The sequence below is a fragment of the Schistocerca cancellata genome, chromosome 6 (genome assembly GCF_023864275.1).
Source record: "Schistocerca cancellata isolate TAMUIC-IGC-003103 chromosome 6, iqSchCanc2.1, whole genome shotgun sequence".
In the NCBI taxonomy this organism is placed as follows: domain Eukaryota; kingdom Metazoa; phylum Arthropoda; class Insecta; order Orthoptera; family Acrididae; genus Schistocerca; species Schistocerca cancellata.
In genome coordinates, this window is record NC_064631.1 from 99,661,845 (window position 1) to 99,689,030 (window position 27,186).

Below are 27,186 nucleotides of genomic sequence, written 5' to 3' on the forward strand. Positions count from 1 at the left end.
TTTGCAGTCACATTCTATTTTATTTATAATTGCTAATCGTATACGCCTGCGTTCCCACTATCCATTATTACGCATAGTCAACATGTAATATGTGGAGTATGTGTCAAGTGCATTTAGAACATGGAGCGGTAAAAATGTAAGAAAGACTACGCTATCAAATTTTTTGCGAAGTATGCTGAAACCATCAATAACGCTATGAGATGTTATAAAGGATATACTAAGAACATTCCCCAACCAAGGCCCATCTCATATTATTTTTGGAGTAAGACGAGACACTTGCAGGAAGACCCTCGGCCTCTAGAACAGTTAGTTTGATCATATGAAGTTTCTTATGAGGTCTGATCGTCTATTGATTACGATCATTAGAGAAGTAGCGTAAGAAAGATCAGAAAGACAGATGTGTGTCTTGATCTTATGGATCCTCTCTCCTCAGCTCTGTCATCACCGGTAACGATGGATTTTCGAAAACGATCCACTGATTAAACATAAAAGAGTGTACTGGCTTTTTTCGGTCAGTGCATCGTTCACAAATAATTTGGCCAAGACAGACTGCCAATCAAACATTCTAGAGAAATGCTTGAATTCTCAGTAAAAGGTTGGCACGTGTGTCTCAGACCTTTACACACTCTCATATGTTGTACGAAGGCAATGCTCCCCGTTACATCGCAATCACCATCAACGTCTTCACGGAGCGATATAATATTTCTGTGATATTCCAACCCCTAACAGCCGACATGTAGTCCCGGTTTGTCAACTCCCTATTAGAACTCTAGAAGTTCCTGTAACTTCTTTTAATTCTATCAGCTTAAAATTCACTTGGTACTTCTGACAATATCCAGAAGAGTGTAAACGATGAGCTGAAACGCCCCGGCCGTTGTGGCCGAGCGGTTCTAGGCGCTTCAGTCTGGAACCGCGCGACTGCTACGGTCGTAGGTTCGAATCCTGCCTCGGACTTGTATGGGTGTGTTGTCCGTAGGTTAGTTAGGTGTAAGTAGTTCTAAGTTCTAGTGGACTGATGACCTCAGATGTTAAGTCCCATAGTGCTCGGAGCCATTTGAACCATTTTTGAGCTGAAACGTCCGCCATCCAGAGGCTCCAACGACTGCTGCGACGACTGAAAACAACGCGTCCATCGAGCATCAGACCAGCTTACGAAAGCCATTGAAGAGCGTCTAGTAAATGGAACACAACACGCTACTCTTAACGGAGAGAAATATTACGACGAAACGAAAGCTTCGAGAGTGTCAAAAAGTTTGCCTTACGGAAATTATTTTTTAAATCTATGCGTGTCGTAAAACTGTATCTTTGTGCGAGGGCATGCTCAAAAGTAACGCCTCCGTATTTTTTATTCTGTTCTCTACATAGGTTGAGGAATTACGTGTCGTACATATTACTTGGTGGGCTTCCCAATTTTGATGGCGCGCGTTGCCGCTCTCTGCCGCAAGAGTGCTCCACTGTAGCGTGTAACATGGCTGAGTGTAACGTAACTGTGCCTGTATGTGAGAAATAGCGTGTTGTAATCGAGTTTCTGAAACTACGAATTCGAAAAGTTCATCCACAAATGGAGAACCGTCTTCTTATAATAACAATGCCAGATAACACATAAGCGCTACAACATCTGCAGCAGTCCTTCGCCTCGTGTTCTCTGTCATCGTCCATTCTCCATATAGCTCCGACTTGACCACTTTCTATATTCATCTGTTTCCAAAACTCCAGGAGCATTTTCGGGGATTTCACTTTGATAGTGATGAAGAGGTGCAAGCGGAGATGAGACTGTGGCCCTGCCAACAAAGTCAAACATTCTACAGTGACGGTTCTCAATAAACTGGTCCTTCGATGGGAGATATGTGTTCGTCGCCAGGGTGACTATTTTGAGAAATTAATATGCAGACGTGAAGAATAAAGATGTAGAATGTTAATAAAGTGTTTTATCTAAAAACCTTCTCATGTAAAATATTCGGTGGCAGTCCTTTTCAGCACGCCCTTGCATGTACATGTCTGGAAAGAACCGCTCTGAGCGTTATCACAACCTACCTTGCAAAGGGGTACTTTTAGGGGCGAATAGGAGCGTAGATCACGACGCGCACGACTATATTCACACAGTATTTGAGAATGAGAGCACTTGATGACGTGCAACCAACTTCACACGTAATTTCGTACCTTTGAGACAAACTTTGTCGCTGACTCTCGCGACAAAATGATGAAAGGAATAAAGTTTATCATTAACTACATTTTCCATGTTTGTGCACTAGAACCCAGCAATAGGTACGATTACTTATTACTTGTTATTACTTCTTTACTATTAACTCCATTCGCATAACATTTCACAAACGGTTTCCAAATATACTAGTAGATGTACCAGCAAAATTATGTCATTGTACAACACTGTGTTCAGGAGATATAACATTATAAACATCGAGCTACATGAAAACGGTAATTCAGGGCGAAATTCAGTAGAGATACAGGTGAAATAATGAACAAATATGTGTGAAATATTTTAAATATATGTTAAACAAATGTGACAGTGTGTACACAGGCAAAACCACAGGCAAAAAACTCCACCTAAGGCATTGGATAGGTTTCAATCAAACATTGAACACGAATTACTTACTATGTGGAAAAAAATACTGTGGAGGTAATAACCAGTAAGCTCGTACTGGGGTGGGAGTGTCAATGGGGAGAAAGAAGGGTGGAGGAGAAGATAAACAGAGAGAAGGAACAGGAAATGGGCACTAAGAGAGAAAAAGGACACTGAGGGGAGAGGGGGGTAGTGGATTTACAAAGGAAGTTAGGAAGAGAGAACAGAGAGAGGGGAAGGAGTAGATGGGCAGAGAGAAAGGGCTTGAGAGAGGGGGAGGAGGTAAGGGAATGAGATATGGAAGAATTGTCGATGGACACAGATGGGGGGGGGGGGGGTGAACTAGGAGATAAAGAGAGAAAGGAAAGAGGGTGAGATGGACAGAGAAAGAGGGGAGGACGAGATGTAGTGAGGGGAAACAGTGAAGATCAAAAGAAGAGCAGGGCATTCCGTCGGGGTTTCGCTTATGAAGAGAGGAAACATTACATAGATGCTCATAAAATTCCAGTGGCAGACGTTAAAACAGAGAAATTTTGTACCACATTGTGGCTTACTCACATGCATAGCTGGTGCCACAATCACGCCCCTCGCCCCAACCCCCTCCCAGCCGTTTCCCCATACCATCACCCCCAGTGTCTGCCAACAAGCCAACGTACAGTACTCCTAGCCTGACGTCCCAGCCATCATGCATAGTGTTGTGTCTAGACAAGACAGCCTAGACACGATGAGAGGAAGCCGAAAGGCACGCGCTTAAACTCACGCAGGCTGGCATGAGGTCTGAAACAGGATACGTAATGAATGCTATAAAGAAAAGTACGTAGCTTCTGGAATACTTAACTTTAATCCACATTGGAGGCAGGCATAGTCCCCGTCAACGTTCCAGTCGTCTTCATCTGACTACGACAATGGAAGATCTTCATACTGTTCGCCAAGTACATCCGGTTTCACATCCGTATCTGCCATCCGAGAACAGGTAATGAACTTTCTGCATCATTCTGTGTCAAACTGCACTGTTTCACATCCGTATCTGCCATCCGAGAACAGGTAATGAACTTTCTGCATCATTCTGTGTCAAACTGCACTGTTGGTCAAATACTAGTAACAGCTAAGCAAGGGAATTACAGTTTCATGCATAGGAGGCTGTTAACAACAAAACACAAATGGATGTGTTTGGAGTCATGCTGTGATCAGGAAGCATGGACTGTGGATGAGTGGAATCGCATTGAATGCATTGATGAATCGTGGTACCACAGTACCCCAGATTACAGTCGTAAGCGAGTACGGTGGCGACCTGGGTACAGGTTCCATTCTTCCAGTTTTTGGAGAGGCTCAGTGGTATGGTGCCGTCAGGTGTGACTTCCGGTCACAGCTGGAATCTCTGACGGCAAAACAGTAGGTCACCGACATCCTGCGTCCAGATCCGTTTCATGCAACAGTTCCGCAATGTCATTTTTCAGTACGATAATCCTAGTCTGCACGAGATACATGCCTCCATAAACCGTCAGCCTGATGCTTAGCTGCCCCTGTTGCCAGTAAGGACTCCAGATCTCGTCACCAACAGAACACGTGTGGGACCAGTTCGGACATCAATTCTTTCCAAGGGTCAATATCCAGAATAGCAAAGGCCACTTGCAGCAGTTGTGGACCAGCTTGCCTCAAGAGAAAATACAGCTGCTTTTTGAAAATTTTCCCAAGCGAACCAGTGCATGTATCTAGACGATAGGAGGTACAATGTGATACTGATAAGTGGCTCATACTGCACAGTTATTTGTAAATTTCATTCAGCATTCTAATCACTGAAATAACCTCATATGTATTCGGTTTCCCCCTCCCGTTCTAGATGCTTCACGCTTTTTGTCAGACAGTGTATGTTTCAAAAAAAAAAAATGTTCAAGTGGGTGTGAATTCCTAAGGGACCAAACTGCTTAGGTCATCGGTCCCTAGACTTACACACTACTTAAACTAACTTTTGCTAAGAACAACACAAATAGCCATACCCGAGGGAGGACATGATCCTCAAGCGGGAAGCATGTTTCAGAATGACTGTGTCATTATCAATACGTATTCACTCTTATTGCTCACATAATTCCTTTTAGTAGGTGTTGTATAATAATGGGCATTCAAATTTAAGCCTACACCTTTTCCGTCACTGTTATTGTGACTTTTTTGTTTTATCCACATTACTAACTTGTTTGGTTTACAAAAGAATTATTCCTTTTCTTTGGATCTGCACAACTGGTGGTAAAGGGCAGTAACCGTTAAAATTTTGTGTCTTGTGCGAAAAATTTCGTAATTACTATATAATGACGGTATGATGTTCATATGTATCTTTCTCTCTTCAAACTGGTCTTGTGCGAAAAATTTCGTAATTACTATATAATGATGCTATGATGTTCGTATGTATCTTTCTCGCTTCAAAATGGTCTTGTGCGAAAAATTTCGTAAGTACTGTATAATGATGCTAAGATTTCATATGTATCTTTCTCGCTTCAAAATGGGGTGTCAGTATCATTGCATCTATTACTTATTCATTGGCTCCACCTTGGTAAGCATCAGCTTCACAAGATGCAAAGTTCATTCTCTCTTTAACACATGACTGGCTGTACAGTAACTTCGATCGCTCCTCCTAGGTCCAGCCCAGTAGCAAGTCGGCAACAAAACCCCTTACCTGCAATTTGATATCAGGAATCCTGGACACTGTCCCCATAGAGGAAAACAGACTGCTACCGTCTCACCCTGCACCCCATCATCATGTCTTAACGTACTCAAACACAGTCTGCTTCATTGCCATCGTTTTTAAAATCAATGTCTGGAGAGCAGCAGCCAGCTTAGCCCCAGAATGGACAGGGTTCTTAGAGGTGACAAACGTCATGGGATACCTCCTTATCTTGTGCCGGACCTCCTTTCCCCCAGCGCAGTGCAGCGACTCGACGTCGTATGGACTCAACGTTTGAAGTCTCCTGCAGAAATAGTGAGCGATGCTGTGTTTATAGCCTTCTTATTGCGAAAGTTTTGCCAGTGTAGGATTTTGTGCACGAACTGACCTCTCCATTATGTCTCATAAATGTTACATGGGATTCATGTCGGGCGATGTGGGTGGCCCAAATCATTCGCTGGAATTGTCCAGAATGTTCTTTAAACCAATCGCGAACAACTGTGGCCACTGCACAGAACCCATTCCATTCCACGTAAACGCAGCATATACCATTAAGAAGCTACCACAGCTTGCACACTGCCTTATAGATATCATGTGTCCAAGGTTTCGTCGGGTCTACACCATAATTGAACCATACCGTCAGCTGTTACCAGCTGAAATCGGGCCTCATCTGATCATACCATGATTTTCCAATCGTCTAAGCCAGTGTTTTTGAACCTATGGGTCACGACCACCCGGGTGGGGGGTGCGGGGGGGGGGGGGGAATCGCAAAGCCTTGCTCAGGGGTCGCTTTCGCAGGAGTAAGCAGTTGCAGCACGGCTGGTAGCGTATGTTTCATGACGATCGTCTGCTGTGGTACAAATGTCACTCGGAAGTGACAAGGCTTTGTGAAAATTCGCTCAAGTTCACATCTGGCACTTATTTTTAATAATTAATACGAATTTAATTTAAACCTGCTGTAGAGTTCAAATAAGCAAACACTGTCAACAGTGAGAAAGAACACGATGTCTATCGATCTTTTCCGTCTTCTGCGGAATGTAACTAGAGCGGCGAGAGTGACTAAGTCTTGTACATATAGTATTTACCTCTGAGAGGTTTGCAGGGAGAGGGGAAGGACCACATCAACTACAGTGACGGAATGACGGTGCAGTGGCAGCGTCTCGTGTATTACTGACGACTAGGTTTACGTGCGAATCATCTGCTGTGAAAAAAATATCACACGGAACGAGAACAATTTATGAAAGCACATTTAAAAGTTGCTCACGTTCAAATGTGATACAAAATGGTTGCAACAACACGCACACAGCTCACGTGCAAGATTTGGCACCACGTTTACTAGAATGCACTTCAGTAACAAGCTTAGAACCAAACAACAGATCGTTAGGATTGCCAGCAGTGAGACAAGGCATGAAGTACACAGGAGAGAAATTCGTGGAGGGCCGCATCAAACCAGCTAGAAGACTGAGGACCCAAAAAAAAAAAAAAAAAAAAAAAAAATAGTTTGGGGATTGAGATCTGGAGAACGAACAGGTCTAGTGGTGGGCCCTGCCCCTACCCCCTACCCCTCCACCCTGCACCCCCCTCCCACCTCGACCAATCCAGTGGTCCTGAAATATCTGCGTCAGACTTTCACGTACGTTGTGACGAAGGTACCTGAATGTAGGTGCGTTATCATGTATGAACCACAATTGTATTCGTTGCTGCAATGGCAGAATCCAGCAAGGTGGGCAATAATTTAATGATAAAGTCCTGAAAATACGCCCAGTTATCCTTTGTGATAACACGTATGGCCCTATTGACCTATCGCCAACTACGACCACCCATACGGTGATTGAGAGTCGGAGTTGATGCCCACTTTGCTGAATTGTTCGGCGATTTATATCTGCTCATACACACTGGTTATGGAAATTCACAACACCATCTCTTCCGAACCCTGCCTCATCGGTACATAAAATCTCGCATGTGATTAGTGGATCAGCGGCACACTTCTGCAACAGCGATTGACAGAACCGCCGTCTGCCATAATGATCCTGTGAATTTCTGGCCTGAACACGTTATAGATGATAAGGCACAGCAATTATTCAAGAACTACCCTCAGATAAGACAGTCAGATACACCTTCTGCTGCTACCAATCGTCGCACTTTGGTTCCACGGGTTTCTTCCACCGAACGCAGCACACGCTCCACCAAGTCAGGTGTGAGGGAGGTGCGAGGCCTTCCACTGTCAGTCGTCCAAGGTGGAAGCGTATGTGTATCCCTCAGAAGCTGGAAAAGTCTACCAATCAGCTCGTCATAAGCCATCTGCGCTGTTGATGTTTTTCAGCGTAGAGGGCAGAGGCTCGAAGACTACGTACTTTTGCTAAACCATAGCAGAATATCAAATCCGCCATTTCGCTTGTCGAGTAGTAGGTTTGCTAACAATTGGTGGAAGAGAGAAATGTAACTGCACTACACCATTTGTACGTAAAAACATCGCAATAACAGTAAATAGGTAAGTGAATCCGCGACTGGAAGAAGGTAAAACACCGTGATACGTACCCGAGGTTGACAGTACTGTGTAAACTAACGTAGCCTACAACACGACTCGAACCACTCAGTTGACTGCATATCACCTAATGGTACGTAGAGTACTGTGAGTAAGACATCATAATACCTTGCCAATATTACGGGCTACCAATGCAACGATTGTGCTCATATCCGCAACCAAGCGTCGCACAGCCCTTCCTATAAACAAATGTTTATCTCGAGAAGTATGCGTTCCGGACCCATGATTATTGAACTTATTTTACTTGTTTCGATGGGTACTACTATCAAAATATTCGACAGTTTTTGAACACCCTGAAAAACGTGTCTCATTATTGAAACAGGATATTTTAGAAAAACGATCAAGGTTCACACACCTTTCATACTATACAGTCACAGTTGTTGGAATTCAGGTCGGGTCCCAGCAATCATAAGCTTCTGCTTTGGGTTCAGGTGGTTTCTTCCTCTCGAAATTCTAAGAATTTGGATGGGTGGGAAAAAGTCCATGAAGCAGAGATGATATCAGTGTCAAAGTGAAATATTTCTATAAACTTATTTTTCTAACAGGATGAAAAAATTGGAACCTACTGTGCCAGATGGACATTTACCGACGAGACTATTGACAAATAATTTACGTAAAGTTTTTTTTAGTTTTTATTTTTACAAGGCTTTTCAGGCTCTGACAGTTAGGAAACAAGAACGCCTTTTCGCTTTGAACGTCACGTACACAGTTAATACAACATATTATCTGAAAAGTAAAATATCTTGAAAGACACAAACTTCCAAGTGCCCAAAGCATTATTGAGAAACATGAAGCAATATTATACATTTGGGATAGACCTGTAATATGAAAAACAGTCTTGCATAGATATGAAGAACTGTAACCGGATTCTTAGCAAACTTGTTCTGATATGCCAAACCATTCACAGCTTACAAAGACGCGCCGCGCCGCATGTAAGAACGATATGATCTTACCGTTACCAATGACTTTTATTTTCTTACAGTCTTGAGTGCCAATTTAAGATAGTGGAAATATGATCTGCAAAACATCGTGATCAAAACATGAAAAATTTTATTCATCGCCTGGTAGCATGGAGTCGCTTACGGTGAATACATTGCGTATATTTACAACGAGAAAGCACTCGAAGTTTATCCAGATGACGAATGAAAATATTGACACAAGTAAGAAAAACAGAGCAGCTCTCTGTTTATAGAGGGATAGGCGTACTGGTTGTTCACCTACATTTACATACCACTCTGCAGTTCACAGTTAACTACTTGAAAGAGGGTTCATCCAACCACTTTCACACTACTTCTTTACTGTTCCACTCTCTTTCCGTTCGACCTCTGATTTCCCTTATTTTATTTCAATGATCATTTCATCCCATATAGGTGAGTGTCAATAAAATATTTTCGTATTCGGAGGAGGGACTGAAATTTCGTGAAAAGCGCCTTTGTTTTAATGATTGCAACCTCAACTCGCGTATCATATCAGTGGCCCTCTCTCCCCTCTGCTCTTCTTTCAAATTTTTCAATGTCCTCCGTCAGTTCTACCTGGTAAGGGTCCCATACAGCACAGCAATACTCTAAAGGAGGACGTAGAAGCGTAGTGTCGACAGTCTCTTTAGTAGACCTCTTGCATCCTCGAAGTGTTCTGCCAATAAACCGCAGTCTTTGATTTATTTTCGTTCCAGCTTAAGTTGTTCGTAATTCCAATTCCTAGTTATTTAGTTGAACTGACTGCCTTTAGATTTGTGTGATTTATAGTGTAAACGAAATTTAACCGATTCCTTTTGATACTAATGTAGATGACCTCACACTTTTCATTCTTTACGGTAAATTGCCGTTTTTCACACCATGCATACGAGTATATCTTGTTTAAGTCATTTTTCAAACTGGTTTTGATCATCTGATGACTTTACTGGACGATAAATAACAGCATCATTTGCAGAAAATCCAAGAGGGCTGCACAGATTGTTTCCTATATTGTTTATGTAGATCAGGAACAGCAGAGGGCCTATAACACTTCCATGGGGAACGCCAAACATAATTTCTGTTTTACTCTGTGACTTGCCGTCAATTACTATGACCTGTGACCTGCCTGATAGGAAACCATAAACGCGATTTGATTGGAAGCCGCTTGTGGGGAAAGCCTTTTGTAAATCGAGAAGTATGGAATCTGTGTGACACAGCCTGTCTTAGCACTCAGTATTTCGTGAGGATAAAGAGCTAGTTGTGTTTCACAAGAGTGATATTTTCGGAATCCTTGCTGGTTGTCTGGCAACAGATCGTCTTCCTCGTGGAAATTCATAATAGTCGAACGAAGTACATGTTCCAAAAACATACTGCAAATCGGCGTCAGTGATAGTAGTCTGTGATTCACCGGATGACGCCTACTTTCTTTCTCGAGTACTGATGTGACATGCGCAACTTTCCAGTCTTTATGTATGGATCTGTCGTTGAGCGAGCGGTTTACAAAAATGGTGCAAATGGCCCTAAGCACTATGGGACTTAAAACCTGAGATCATCAGTTACTTAGATTTATAAGTATGTAAACCTAACTAACACACACATCCATGCCCGAGGTAGGAGTTGAACCTGCGGCCGTAGCAGCCGCATGGTTCCTGACTGAAGCGCCTAGAAACGCTCTACCATAGCGGCCGGCGAGCGGTTTTACTCGTAAATCACTGTTAAGAACAGAGTTATTATATCAGTATACTCTGAAGTCAATCTAATTGCTACATAGTCTGGATCTGAGGACTTCCTATTATAAGTGATTTAAGCTGCTCTGCTACACTGAGGATATCTACTTCTAATTTACACATATTGGCAGCAGTTTTTGACACAAATTCCGGAATACTCAGTTCTTCTTCTTTGGTAAATGAATCTCTGAAAACTGTATTTATTAACTCCGGTTTAGTGGCACTGCCATCGGTAACATTATCATCACTTACGCGAAGTGGAGGTATTGACTGTGTTTTGCCGCTGTCAGAAAGTTCCGCTGTGGAAATCATTAAAAGAATCTCGCATTGAAGTTCGTGCTATATTTCGAGCTTCTGTGCAACCTTCCCAATCTTAGGGATCTTGAGTTCTTTTACATTTGGCATGCTTTCTTCGCTGTCTCGGCGTTCTGACCTGTCTTGTGTACCAGACCGGGTGAGGAGGGGGGGGGGGGGGGGCGCGGCGAAGTCAGTTCCATCTCTTCTTATTTGGTATACATTTCTCCATTGCCTCGATATTATTTGTTTGAATACAAGCCACTACTGGCCTATACTCTCATAGTTAGTTTGGAAGGAATAGAGACTCTCTCTTAGGAAGGCGACAAGTGAACTGTTATATGATATGATAAACAGATATATTTTGCGTTTACTTTTTGTGCGTCTGGATGTTACGGTATGAAATATTGCTACGACGACCTTGTGGCCACTAATCGCTGTATCCGTCACAATGTTTCCCTGCTTACTCGGAATTATTTGTTGCTAAGAGATCGAGTATATTTCCGCAACCATGTACCGTACACTTGTAGTGGGGTCCTGAACTAATTGTAGAAAACAGTTTCCGTAGAAAGCACTTAGCACGATATCTGATGATGTTTTATGCCTACCACCGTCTTTAAACACGTATTTTTGTCAACATATTGATGGCAGGATAAAGTCACCGCGAAGTACAATTGTGTGGATAGGATACCTTTTAGAAATAAGATCCAAATCTTCTCTGAACTGTGCAGCAGCGTCGTGAGTTTGGTAGAAATGTCCAATTACTAATCTGCATGGGTATTTAAAATGTAACGGCGTTTAAAGCGTGATCGATTTGAAATGAATACCGGGCGAAGAGGCAGCAAGGGAGAAGGGAATTTGTTGGCAAAAGACCGACACTTGCTGGAACGAAAGAGAAATAGTCGACGTGCTGTTAGTTTTATCTGTTAACGTTTCACACATAACGCCAAAATGGACATTTTCAATGGTCTACTCAAAGCACCAGCTTGGTCTCTCATCAAATTACATTGGAACGCTTTGTCGTTAGCAAAAGCGACGTCAGAACTCATCCTTATTATTCGTGTGTGAGTAGGCAGAACAAGGATGGAATGTAAATACACAGCAGAAATACTATCGCTGCGTCCCACTCAGGCGTCATACTTCAAAAAGCTAGATAAAACAACGACCACAAGCTTATCAAAACGAATATTTGACGCGCAGAATGACTATAAAAACAACGATGCATCGTACGCCTCACTAAAGATGCAGCTCGAAGATCAAACTGAAGTACTTGGAAGTTCCGATATCTTCAGGAAGGTCAGGTTCAAACAGAAGAGAGCAACATGAACTTACTTTTGTGACGGTAGTCCATCATTAGTAGATCAATCATAACGCATTAAGAATGGGTTTCGCAACGTCCTATTTTATCTGTCTACTAGAATAGATCGTTCGTAAAACGAACCGGGTACTCTCTCAGTCATCACCTTACGCAAAAACATTTGTGAAAGAAAGCAATAATCTGTTCTAAAACACCAAAATATTTCAATGTTGAGAGAGGATCAGCTTGCAACGAATTATTGCATGACTATATCAATATTTCCTTCACCCTCCAGGAGCATGCTCCAGCTCGAAATGGTGGCAGTCTGCTATAATTCGGGTTGAGAGACAAATGATACGTCACACTTTGACTAGGAGAAGGTAAAGTGGTAGCAGCTTGAGCACCAATATTTTTCCCCAGTATTCAGTTGAAGACATTTTAATAGTTATTCAGTGTAACACCACAGCCTAAGTATAACTGTTAGTATGTTTCAAGCCGTGATACTCATTCTTCCCCTCGAATTTAGGTTACTGATGACCTTCTCTACCTTTACAGGTACCACATATTCCAATTTCTCCAAAACGTTTTGCTCCTACTTCAGATTTGCTATTTTGAAGTGTATCTCATGTTCGTCCCCCTCCTCAGTTTTTCTTAATTGCTCTGTACAAGAATTCTCTTAAAACATTACGTTAAAATGAATATTGAACGTGAATTATTTACAATTTCTGTACGTGGGGAACTGACAAAGGACCGGACTGGCACTGATTGGATGTCCCGCGCTGCGATTAAATTAGGAACAGCGTACTAAGTTCTATGGCTATTAGGCATAATGACTGTCCTTGTAGTAAATGGGTGCTATGCAACAAGCCACGCTGGAATGGTGTCATTCGAAAAATCTGTGCAACCCGCTACATTCTAGCTATGTCTCCTTACGGCCCAAGGGGAATGCGTAGTTGTTTCAAAAAACTATCAAGCTTACTGCAGGTGAGGTGTAAGCTGGTTATCTATGTTGGTGCAGATACTGCACATACTCATCGCCCTGATTCACGCCTGGACTGCCGAAGCACATGATCAAACCATTATGATCGTTCGGCGCCTACAGCACAAAACAGCCGGAAGGTCAGCGGGAAGATGGTCTATTTGCCCCTGCTATGCTGCAGATTTCCTCTCACAGTGCAGTAGTGTTACACACCGGCCAAGAGAGGAGTGATTACTGAGGTGTGTTACGTAACCGTACAGAGAACCAGCTGAAGGCATCATGGGCTAGGAATGAACGCTTAGAATGAGCTTACACATCCATTGTTTCCAGTAGAAACCCCGAATAGAGTAAAATACCTCCAGTACTTAATTCAGCCTAATTATGTGTCATTAATACAATGACAGTACTGGGTGGCACGGGTTATGATCGTGCACACATATCTCTAATTAATTATTACAGTTATCTAAGAATCTGAAAAATCTCCATACCACTGAAATCGCGAAGGCTTGTCCTCCGTCAGCCACGTATGGATCTGTCAGTTTTGGATCTGGTCACGATCACCAGCAGTAATCCTTTGACCAGTCATGACGATAGGTGTGAGTAGCAGCTGTCGAGGAGGTATTCCGACATATTTACAACATTTGGTATCTAAACATGATTGCAGGACTGCATTGCCACTAGGATAGGCTGTAGGAGAGAGCGAAACATTTTCCCCGATTGTATCTCAATATGTTCATGACCTTCCAATCATACGGAATCAGAACAACCTATGACTTTCTCTTATAGCTTAACGTGCAGTGCGCTCTCTCGCGAAACCAGGGTGTGAGCCCAGACCCGGATCGAATGTGCCTGGTACACTGACCAGCCTCACTGTGGTTTACAGACGATTTTCCACTCTCGTCCAGGAAATTTCTGCCTCGTAAAACACGATACACAAACGGCTAAAATACTCGTATGAAAACACGGAACAAAATTCACATAATGCAGTGGCAATCAGCACACACGACTTTCTTCCCTAACTGTCGACTGCGGAGATAGGAAGGGCAACTGGTGACAAAGTTAAAAGAAAATCATATGAGGCGTCTGTTCTTTCGGACATGCCCGGACATGCCCGAAGGAACAGACACCATTATGATCCTACAGCCATCATGAATTGAGACTCAAAAGAATTACAGACATTGGCTGCCAGTGGGCACTGATTTACATATGGGGAGTAATATGAAAATTTGTGAAGGAGTACAATTCGAAACCGGATCTCCTCCTTACGCGGTAGATGCGCTGGCCACTATGCCATCCGAACACAGTGGTCACCACAACAGCACGGACTACCCTAGCACCCCTCCCATCAGACCTAAAGTCTCAACTTGACGAGGTGCCCTTTGTTCATTAGCCTCGTTATTCTCAGCATCTCGCCGTAAGCGTTCGAGCTTGGTGTGCATCTGCGTAATGGTCAGCGATTCTCCACAGTAAGCAGCAAACCTCTTTTCGAATTCCAGGCCGGCAAAAATTTTCAACTTGCTCCATTGATATATCATAACCCATTGGCACTTAATGTGTTTAATTCCTTTGTGTCTCAATAGAAAATATTTAGCCAAATAATGTAAGATGGTTGACCCTGTAGGACGGCATAGAAGTCAGAGAGAGAGAAAGAGGGCAACCTGTATAATAGGCACATAAAGATTAATTCACCTGGAACTTTGTCTCAGGTTGAGCATTTTTCAAATGTCATTGGAGTAGTTTGGGGGGCTCCGTGGATAAGTGTCAAAGTCCAGAGTTCAATACTCAATCAGTTGAAGGATTTTTCTCAGTTAAAGCGTCATTACCTTAGGAAATGTTCTGTAATACCTGCCAAACGCCGAGCAAAAATTTTATTCAAGGGATTTAGAGCCCACATTGAAACGGAACTGCTCTCGCCCTGTGGTCTCGTGGCTAAACATGTGTGTGGAATCCGGAAGATCGTGGGATCGAGTCTCCACTGCACCACAGACATTTTCAGGAGGAAGAAGGAAGAATGGGTTTAACGTCTTGTCGACATGGTCAGGAACGAAGTACAAGCTCAGATTGCTTGAATCGGCATTGCCTATTCATAAGAACCATCCCGACATTTGTCTGAAGCGATTTACCTAATTCATGGAAAACCTAAATCTGGAGGACCGGACGCAGGTTAGAACCGTCGTCCCCCCGTATGCGAGTCCAGTGTGCTAACCACTGCGCCTCCCCGTTCGGTAAATTTTCAGTCGGCCTTCAATACAGCCGTCGCATCTCAACTATGAGAGAAGTCGCTAGGAGCGACAAGCGTTGTTCACATTCCAGGTTAAACTATAGGTCCACTTTCCCTGGTTGGATACCTGTCTAGCGTCTAAGGGAAAGACTGTCATCTGGCTATTGAGCCACACAAAATCATCGTTAATACGAGGTGCATTCAAGTTCTAAGGCCTCCGATTTTTTTTCTCCGGACTGGAAAGAGATAAAAACATGCGCATTGTTTTAAAATGAGGCTGCGTTCATTGTCAATATGTCCCAGAGATGTCAGCACCGTACAGCAGATGGAATTTTACCGCCAGCAGCGAGAATGAGAACTGTTTTAAATACTTAACATGGCGACGTTTTCCTTACGTGAACAGCGTGCAATCATTCGTTTTCTGAATTTGCGTAGTGTGAAACCAATTGAAATTCATCGACAGTTGAAGGAGACATGTGGTGATGGAGTTATGGATGTGTCGAAAGTGCGTTCGTGAGTGCGACAGTTTAATGAAGGCAGAACATCGTGTGACAACAAACCGAAACAACCTCGGGCTCGCACAAGCCGGTCTGACGACATGATGCAGAAAGTGGAGAGAATTGTTTTGGGGGATCGCCGAATGACTGTTGAACAGATCGCCTCCAGAGTTGGCATTTCTGTGGGTTCTGTGCACACAATCCTGCATGACGACCTGAAAATGCGAAAAGTGTCATCCAGGTGGGTGCCACGAATGCTGACGGACGACCACATGGCTGCCCGTGTGGCATGTTGCCAAGCAATGTTGACCCGCAACGACAGCATGAATGGGACTTTCTTTTCGTCGATTGTGACAATGGATGAGACGTGGATGCCATTTTTCAATCCAGAAACAAAGCTCCAGTCAGCTCAATGGAAGCACACAGATTCACCGCTACCAAAAATATTTCGGGTAACCGCCAGCGCTGAAAAAATGATGGTGTCCATGTTCTGCGACAGCGAGGGCGTAATCCTTACCCATCGCGTTCCAAAGGGCACTACGGTAACAGGTGCATCCTACGAAAATGTTTTGAAGAACAAATTCCTTCCTGCACAGCAACAAAAACGTCCGGGAAGGGCTGCGCGTGTGCTGTTTCACCAAGACAACGCACCCGCACATCGAGCTAACGTTACGCAACAGTTTCTTCGTGATAACAACTTTGAAGTGATTCCTCATGTTCCCTACTCACCTGACCTGGCTCCTAGTGACTTTTGGCGTTTTCCAACAATGAAATACACTCTCCGTGGTCGCACATTCACCAGCCGTGCTGCTATTGCCTCAGCGATTTTCCAGTGGTCAAAACAGACTCCTAAAGAAGCCTTCGCCACTGCCATGGAATCATGGCGTCAGCGTTGTGAAAAATGTGTACGTCTGCAGGGCGATTATGTCGAGAAGTAACGCCAGTTTCATCGATTTCGGGTGAGTAGTTAATTAGAAAAAAAATCGGAGGCCTTAGAACTTGAATACACCTCGTAGTTCAATACTGAGAGAAAGGCAAGGGCATAGCTTCTCCAACAGAACACCGCGCAGTAAATCATTGTCGTTTTAAAAACCAACCGGGGGTACGGGAACAGCTTTACTCTATCCTTTTATTTTTTTAATGGGTGAAATACTCTGGTGTGCTAAACTTATGCACTTCGCCAAGTGACATAACATAAGGTAACTGAAAGAAATACGCTATGAGACGAACAGTAATAACTTTGTTATTCAAATACAATAATTACACTGAAGTCATCACGATGCATGATGGTCCTCTGAGCATTACAAAAGGCAGCACATGTCTGTTAACAATGTGTGTGATCACCACGGACAGCAATGCAACGTGCTCCAATGCTGGCAACAAGACTTGTAAGGAGTTCTTGTGCTAGGGCGTTTCATTCCTTCACCAGTTCCGTTGACAACTGCTGTATGGTCCTTGATGCATGTGGAAGCGCCCCAGTACATCTCCCAAAAGCATCCCACACGTGGTCGTTGGTATTTAACTCGCGGAAACTGGAGATCATTCCATTCGCCGAATATTGTTCCAGGAGGTTCTCCACCTGCACTCTTCGAAGCGGTCATATTGTCATTCATAAAAATGGAGTCAGGGCCGAATGCACAGCTTAAAATACGCAAGGACTACAGTGTCAGAGTAAGGGTGAGTGTACCGTGTCCAAAGATTTGTACTCCCTTGAATCATTATGCCTGCCCACACCCTAACATCTGTATCAGCAAAACGACTAAGTTCGTCGATTACGCTGTGTGCGTTGCATATTCCCACCTCTCGTCATGTGGAGGTACATCTAGAACTAGTCTTCCTCCTCTACTGCGGACAGCAGAGCCTGTGGTTGGGTTCGCTCCCCACGCGGGTGAAACAATATTGTGAGCAATACCAAACTCCTGGGCTACGTTTTTCACGTTTTCTTCCAGTTACACGACGATGCTCCTCTTTCTGGAGTCGTCCAAATGTAGCCACCGGACCATGTTTTGGCGAATACCACCATCACAGTGCCACGTAACTGCTCGGTGATTGACAGACTCTGCCTTTTCGCACTTCTGCCGTTACCTCATGTAGCAGCTGACCTCAAGACACGTGACGTCCAGCTTTCTGCGCATGGCTGGGAGACCTCTGTCATTACGCTCCCGCACTTTGATTCATTTACACAGAGTACTGAATATGTTATGTTCTTTACCCACCTCGTCCTTAAGTTTTACAAAGCAGTGTATATGTGAAATTCAGATTTTGAAAGAGCCTAGATGTGCTGTTCAGTATCGTAACTGAATACATTCCTCTCAGTTTAAGGTCAAGTAATCCGAATAATTCCTCTCATTTTTCTGTTATCCTACTGCGAGTACTTAAAACTAAAATGATCCGAAACACAACAGAATCCGCTAATACACTGACAGAAATAAGTCGCAACATCAAAACACAATTAATGTAGAGCAACGAAATTTCGGGAATACATTCCTATAGGTAACACGTATAAGTGGTTAACATTGTAAGATAACACGTTTATGTAAACGTGAGCTAAGCCATTGCAAATGTAAAATGCTGGTACAGTAATGACCGATGTAACGGCCACAATATTCAAAGCAATCACGCAAATGTCAGTTTGTGGGGTGGAGTTTCATGACTGCTGCACATGGGCGGTCAATACTGGAATGGTGAAAGCTGGTTGTGGATGCCGTAAGACTTGTCGTCCGCTCACGACCCACATGTGCTCGATTAGATACAGAGCCTACGAGTTATCTGAGAAAATAGTTTAAGGAAAGGCAAACCTACGTTTCTAGCAATTGTAGACTTAGAGAAAGCTTTTGACAATGTTGACTGGAATACTCTCTTTCAAATTCTGAAGGTGTCATGGATAAAATACAGAGAACGAAAGGCTATTTACAATTTGTACAGAAACCAGATGGCAGTTATAAGAGTCGAGGCGCATGAAAGGGAAGCAGTGGTTGGGAAGGGTGTGAGACAGGATTGTAGCCTATCCCCGATGTTATTCAATTTGTATATTGAGCAAGCAAAAAATGAAAAAAAAGGAAAATTCGGGGTAGGTATTAATATCTATGGAGAAGAAATAAAAACTTTGAGGTTCGCCGATGCCATTGTAATTCTGTCAGAGACAGGAAAGGACTTGGGAGAGCAGTGTCTTGAAAGTACGATATAAGATGAACATCAACAAAAGCAAAACGAGGATAATGGAATGTAGTCGAATTAAGTCGGGTGATGCTGAGGGAATTAGATTAGGAAATGAGACAGTAAGGTAGTAAATGAGTTTCGCTATTGGGGGAGTAAAATAACTGATGCTGGTGGAAGCAGAGAGGATATAAAATGTAGACCGGCAATGGGAAGGAAAGCGTTTCTAAAGAAGAGAAATTTGTTAACATCGAGTATAGATTTAAGTGTCAGGAAGTCGTTTCTGAAAGTATTTGTATGGAGTGTAGCCATGTATGGAAGTGAAACGTGGACGATAAATAGTTTAGACAGGAAGAGAATAGAAACTTTCGAAATGCTACAGAAGAATGCTGAAGATTAGATCACATAAGTAATGAGGAGGTATTGAATAGAATTGGAGAGAAGAGAAATTTGTGGCACAACTTGACTAGAAGAAGGGATCGGTTGGTAGGGCATATTCTGAGGCATCAAAGGATCGCCAATTTAGTATTGGAGGGCAGCGTGGAGAGTAAAAATCGTAGAGGGAGGCCAAGAGATGACTACACTAAACAGATTCAGAAGGATGTAGGTGTAGTAGGTACTGTGAAGAACCTTGCACAGGATAGAGTAGCATGGAGAGCTGCATCAAACCAGTCTCTGAACTGAAGACCACAACAACAATGTGCTGGATTAGATACAGAGCAGGTCAAGGCAACATGTCGACACTCTGCAGAGCGTGTTGGTTAAAACAGCGGTATGTGGCCGAGTGTTATCCTGTTGGAATGCATCCCCTAGAATGCTGTTTGTGAATGGCAGCACAACAGGTCGAATCACCGCGTCGAGAAACAATATTGCATTCAGGGGGCGTGGGATATCCGCGAGAGTGATCCTGCTGTCATACGAAGACACAGCTCAGACCATAACTCCTGGTTGTAGGCCCAGGGCGTCTAGCACGCAGTTTGGTTCGAAGCCCGCAACTGGGCTCCTCTTAACCAACATAAGTCGATCACTGGCAGAGAGGCAGAAACAGTTTTCATCAGAAAACACAAAGGATCCACACCCTGCCTCTAATGAGCTCTCGCTTGACACAACTGAAGTCGCAAATTGGGGTTGTTTCGGGTCAGTGGAATGCACGGTAGAGGGCGTTTGGTTCGGACTTGTCCTTAAAGTAACCGATTTGTAACACTGCGTTGTGTCGCTTTGGTGCCAACTACTGCTCAGATTGCTGCTGCAGATGCTGTACGATGCAACAGAGCCATACGTCGAGCACGACGGTCTTCCGTTCAATTGTGCCACGTGGCCGTCCGGAGCCCAGTCTTCTTGCGACCGTACACTCTCGTGACCACTGCTGCCAGCAGTCACGTACAGTGGCTACATCCTGCCAAGTCTATCTGCAGTGCCGCAGAAAGAACATCCAGCTTCTCGTAGCTCTATTACACTACATCATTCAGTGCGGTTGAAAGGGTCCTGTAGCCACCTTTCATTAGTCCGGTAGCCCATTTTCACTAGCATTTCTCTTTCTTTTCCTTGTTTATCTTTTCTCATAACTCTCACAGTGGTGTGATTGAATGAATGTGGTTGTGTGTCACGTTGCTAGACGGTGGCGTAGTCTGCTGCAGAAAGTCTGCGATAGTCATACAGATTCAGCAGCAGTTGTACAGAATAGCCAACTCTGGTAGTGGTCAAGTAGGCAAAGAGGTTTGCGCTACTTGTGAGAAATCCACCTGCGTTAGGTAGGTTGCGGAAATGGCATCTATGGGTTTTCCGGGCCACGCGGAGCGTGGAGGAGGCTGGAGAAGAAAAAGGGGGCTGTCTGCCGCCGGTGTGGGAAGCGTCCACAGCTGTGCTCCAGTCGAAGAAGGGTGAGTTAGACTGACCGCGTGGCGCGTTGTTACTTGGCGAGAGGAGAGCTGTTAGCTTTTGGTCTCGCTTTTCAACTCTGAAAGATTGCTTTGCCTTGTCGCAGCGAGGAATGCAAAACTTTGGCAGATTTTTCTTTTAGAAAATTTCTATAGCAGACTTGCATCCGCCGGATGAGCGCCACACAAAAGGTGTCGATAAGAAGTGAGCACTCGCTCCTGTATGAATGTCTGTTTGCCTTCAGCGGTGCCTCTATAATCTTTTATTTTCCTAAATATCAATAGCTTTGCCTTCTCGTAAATTTTCCTTGCTTTATGTATCTTTGGTCCGTGGGGAGCCAACCACGTGGTTGAACATTAGAGTTTGTTGGGCTACCGTCATCACTAACAGTCCGATCTCATATTTGTTTTAAAGAATGTTAACTGTTCATGATTATGTGATGTGATGTTGTTGCAACTTCGCCACGATATCTTGAAATGGCGTCTCCACAAATCACGTGGTCACGCGGGTGTACTGCGAAACGTATACCGTTTCAAGAGTTATTGCGATCAGTTATCAGGCAACAGCAGTTGTATGAACGATTCACACCAATGATTTTAGGGGTAGATTATAACGGTAAATGTATCGATGCTTTTCTTTAATGTTTTAGAAATTGTGTACATATCTCACATCCATGTCTTAGGAATAAATGATTTTATCTACAATTTTCTCTTGTATTCCGAGGTTACGGTTTTGCACCTAAGCCGCTCACCTCGTAGCTTTCCCGTTAGCACATCCAACGCGTTTCCTTACGCACAGGTCCAGTGATTAGTTTCCTCTTTTATTTTAAAACAAATGCTTTAGATTATGTCTTATTTTCAGGTGCGGTGCTTGGAGCTGATCTTATGCACAGTGTTCATGCATTTTCTGTTTTATTCTAAATGTTTGATTCTCGTGAACAGTGCACGGGCAATACTATTAATTACTTCGCAACCACTATAAGAGACATCACAACGTATGCATTTTTATGAGTTTTTGGTCTGTGATCAAATTAATTTATTTTCCGACTCGGCCAAACCTTTGGTTAGTTGTATGGTTAGAGTCGGTGGCGACCCTAATCATCTCACGTTTATTTCACAAGCAATAAGTATTTCCATTCCCAATAATCCTACCGTAATAACCCGTAGAAACAGGTTAGTTACAAGGTGTTGATAATGGCATCTTTGTCGCCCAAAAGGCTTTATTCACTAACATGGACTCAACCCGTCCAGTTTCAAAGGTAAGTAGCGCTCGCGATCGTTACAGCGCATGTTTGAAGCAAACCCGATTGGCATCCTCATAGTGGCACTGATTTTTCAGATGTAGGACACGCCTACCAACTTTCGCTTATGTAGCACAACGCCTTCTTGGTGTTGCGATTTTTTTTGTCATTGTATTTGTGTCTCCATATGACCAGCAATAGTAAAACACACGGTGCGGTATGGACCCATGTCAGTACGACAAAATCAGACTTGGTTCAATGCGTGATTGGAATATTTGACTTGAATAATTTCGTGAAGTCGTAGGAGACTCGGTCGTCATTACTTTCATTCATGAAGAGCGACTTGAATAATTTCGTGAAGTCGTAGGAGACTCGGTCGTCATTACTTTCATTCATGAAGAGCGTCGTGGAGAGTTCGAGTACATTATTCCTCATGTCGCACTTTGAGATCAGATGAGGTTTTATTCTAATCTTTTCACGGTCCACACGCTTATACGCTCTTGGCTTCGTCCGACCTGTGAAATGGATGCTTCCCGGGATCTCGAGACACGTTTCCCGTTTGACAGAACGGAGACATCGTTTTCCGGTTGTGAAATCTAGCTCGACGTGTGAGCTAGCGAAACGCCGTCCTTGAACGTCCGGCCGCTGTCACGCTGAAAGCACAGGCCGTCCTTTCGCTGTCAACGGGGGCGGACTGAAAGTGAGGCGGGCCATTCGATATGAAAACATCAGCTGCGGACAGGGGGCCGCTTTCTCGCCAGGAGGGCACAGAACGCCGCATCGCGTGCCGGCATGCGGCAGCAGCCGCCGCCTCAGGCGCCCACCTCAGAGGCTCTCCCAATTACAGCGACCGGCTGACGTCAGCGGGATTTGTGGGTCCGTCGTGTGGAGCACCTGCCAGCGAGGCCTCGAAGCGTGATTAGATGATGATGACGTGGGAGGTTCAGCGAAAGCTGCCGCTCTCAGTCTGCGAGATTAGGAAGTGTCCAGTAGGCGTCCTGCAGCGGTAGACATCGGTCACTTCAATTAGGGTCATCGACGTTGGAACTGATAATCCGTGAATAAACATGTGCATTACCACTCCTTTCATTCGAGACTAATACATAATCCCTGAGCCGGCCGCTGTGGCCGAGCGGTTCTAGGGTCTTCAGTCCGGAACCGCGCTGCTGCTACGGTCGCAGGTTCGAATCCTGCCTCGGGCATGGATGTGTGTGATGTCCTTAGGTTAGTTAGGATTAAGTAGTTCTATGTCTATGGAACTGATGACCTCAAATGTTAAGACCCATAGTGCTTAGAGCCATTTGAACCATAATCCCTGCTAGAGCCTTATTTTGCTTTCGCCATATAATAACGGAATGTCATACCTAAGAGCCCGGGTTCGATTCCCGGATGGGTCGGAGATTTTCTCCGGTCAGAAACTGGATGATGTGTTGTCCTTATCATCATTATTTGATCCCCATCGACACGCAAGTTGCCGAAGTGGCGTCAACTCGAAAGACTTGCACCGCGCGAACGGTCTACCCGACGGGAGGCACCTAGCCACACGGCATTTACATTTATTCACCGTATAATAACACGGTAGAGAAAAAATTTTCCCCTTTATTGATGTCTCTTTTAGCATTTCCGCTCAAAGCCTTACGCAAGCCACTCTATTTGACTCTGTCATTTGGTGTGTGAAGTGCACTGTACATGTTTTGTCATGAGTGCGTGTGAAATGTATTGTCATTTTTGAATTCTTAAAGATACCGATATAGAAACAGCATACCCTATGAAAATCCAATTTACACTTCAGTCTTCAGAATTATTTTGTAGCACCATATTTCCAAGGTTTCTATTCTCTGGTTGCCTAAACTGTTTATCGTAGATGCTCCATTTCTGTACAAGGATACATCTCAAAAAACTAAATTCAGAAAAGACTTCCTGACAATAAATTTATATTCAAACATATCATATACCTCTTTTTCAGAAAATATTTTGTTTCTTTTGCCGGACTGCTTTTTGGTTTCTTTCTACCCCAGTCATCGTCAGTTATTTCTCCGTTTCTTGTGTCTCATTTCCTCATTTAACCCCCTCAGCATATTCTGATTCAATTCTATCACAATGTACAACGCTTTTTTTTTACTTTTCCCCACTGATATCTTATCACCTCTTTCGAGAGAGTATTTCTTTCGCGAAATTTCCTTCTGTTTCAATATTCAAAGAATCTGTGGTAGTTGTCCCCTTAATAATTTCAGAAAAATTTCATTCTCTTTGCCGCGGTGGTAACTCCCGTTCCGATCAGGTCACCAACGTTGACCGCTCTAGGACTTCGTTATCACTTGAATCGATAACCGTTCGCGTCTGCCAAAAGCTATTGGCAAGTGGGGTGCACCCTAGGAATAGCAAAACCCGTTCTGATAAAACCAATAGCAATATTTCAGTATTGGTTTCGATCCGACTATAACAGGTGTTTTTTGTACTTTTTTTACTAACAACAGGGTAAAAAACCGAAATATCAGTTAGCCATAGCAGCAGAGCTAAAATGTTTATCTTTCAAATAAATATTTTTTGACAAAAAGTAGTAATTTTTATTGGTAACATTTTCACTGGTTTGAAATACTGCGTTTCTACAGAAAATGGGAAGAGTGATCAATGCTATTTTGATGACAATGTCGACAGAAATGAGAAACACACATGGCATAAGGACTGGTACAGAACGGCACAGACAATATTGTCCTTACTGCTGCATGTCGTTGCGTAAAGAACACGTGTACGAGCAGATTGTAGCACTTGCGCCCGCCTGGTCTGTACGGGAGGTTCTCGCTGTCGTCGTCGTTCATCCATTGTATTGAAGAATGCAACCAACCATAGTCTGGCAATATTGTTATGTTGTGACGAAGCAATGAATTACAATGCTTCATTTGCTTTAAAAGTCTAAAAATTTCTTTAAAATAAAAAGAAGGAGGGAAATTGGAAACAGTAATAAACCAGAAACTCAACAATTCACTCATAGTATAAAAATAGAAATTAGATTATCTGCTGCCTTTGTCTATGTTATGTACCTTAATTTGCATGTAGCTCTTGAAAATGGACGAATTAACACGTAAAACAATGTTCTTTTACCTCAGCTTTCACCCTTTAGCACTAACTATTTGTAATGCCAAAACAGTGGTGTGATCCACGATTACAACATGATTTTTGAGCAGAATTTCAAAAACTTAAAATCAACTGCGGAATACTGGTGTTTTTTGTAGTATTCAACCACTTATCACTCTTCGAGAAAAGCAGCGAACGATGGACAAAGTTTTCTTTTATTCGTCTATTTATTTCAATATTTTGATTCAGAGAGAGCCAATATTATTCAGTCTTTGTTCAGTTTTTATGTTTATTATAGAAAATAATAGGAATAAAAAACTGAAAGACGGTTATTTCAGAAACAGATTAATTTAAGCGGTTTTAACAGCCGGGTTAAATTGGGGTGCAAAAAAACGATGTAACCGAAAACCGGTTGTTTCAGCAATAACCACCATCTCTTGTGAGGTAAACTGAGGAGCTACTTCACTTAGAAGTAGCGCCTCTGGCCTTGTAAATTGACAACGGCCGGGAATACGTTGTGCTGACCACATGATCCTCCATATTTGCATCCAGCGAGCCCGTGGACTTAGGGTGACACAGTGGTCGGTCGGTTCCATCGGCCCCTCGACGCCTGTCCGGACGCAGATTTTACTTTTAGTTCTTTATCCCCTTCCTCCAAAGGGCTATGTAAAAAAAAATGCATCCACCTGCACCCTTTGTTACTGTTAGTACTATCAGTAACATCATCCTCATTATAACTATTTTCACTTTTACTTAGCAATATACCGTTTTGCATTCGCCGATCTCCTTGCTGCTCCCCACATACTTTGACGCCATCATTCATTTGAACAACATTTGCATACAGGGCTGTAATGAATCAACGTTACTATAACAAACTTTAGCCATATTATCTCGAATCATTGAGTTCTGACTTCCACACATTCCATCACCTCAGAGTTAGTGTTATTACTAACAATACAAACTACTGAGTTTTCCGTTTCATCAAGGCATTTTGTAACGCTGATGGGCCCGAAAATTTTATCCGTCCCAGCATGGGTCTTTATTGTGCGGGAGTTCGTTTATCCCTTGGAACTCTCGATTTCTGTAATGATTTCTATTATTATCTATAAAATTCATTCGATATCTTCCTCTTCTAGCTCTTACATTTATTTGGTTCATTCGATTTTTCTGCACCCTATTCTCATGAAAACACAGAATTTCTGTTTTCATGGAGTGAGGGTTTTTTTTTTTTTGGCAATTGCCTACATTTCTTAATCTATTTAGGAAATCTTGAATACTAAAATTGCGTCCTATTAACTCACATCTCTTACTTGGAGGCACCATTCCCATTATTACCTCTGTAATACCTCTTTCACTCCGTGGGATATCCAAATGTTTTAATTTACAGTCAGCTTTTCATAGTACTCCTGCATACTCTCCCCCGAGCCTCTAAAATACCGTGGTGCCTTCTTAAATGGTTCAGTTTCTTCACTTTGTTTTTCTTTTTGCCAATAATGTTCTTTAAATACTGCGGAAAATTCCTCGAATGATTCATCTCTATCTGGTGCATCTGTTCCCTCCAAGCAGTGACTTGCCCGCCTCAATTTATCTGTCTCTACCTTTTCTGCAGTAAACTAAAATGCAAATTTACATGTAGTAAACGTTAAAGAAAACATAAAATGGAACATTTTGTAATGCCGATGAATATATAGCGCACGTAAATGCTACAAGAATGGAACCAATGTCAAAAGAGAAAGTATTCGCAAAAGTAAGAGGCCTAACCGAAAAGTAACATACGTTTCCAAACAAAAAATTAACACAAATTTTATTACATACACATAAAAAGAACATTCTTAAGCTACTTTTCTACAGAATCGGGTTTCAAATTGAGGCACTTGTCATACCGTGGTACAAGTTTTTCAGTACCCTCTCTGCAGAAACCTGCCGCCTGTGATGGCAACCACTTATACCGGCATGCAGTTCGGCGTTTGTATCAAAGCGTTGTGTAGCAAACCATGCCTTCATTGCTGTGAAGAGGTGGAAGTCGATCGGCTGTACGGTGGATGATCAAACACCTACCATCGAAAACACAATGAAGCTCTCGGGTACCA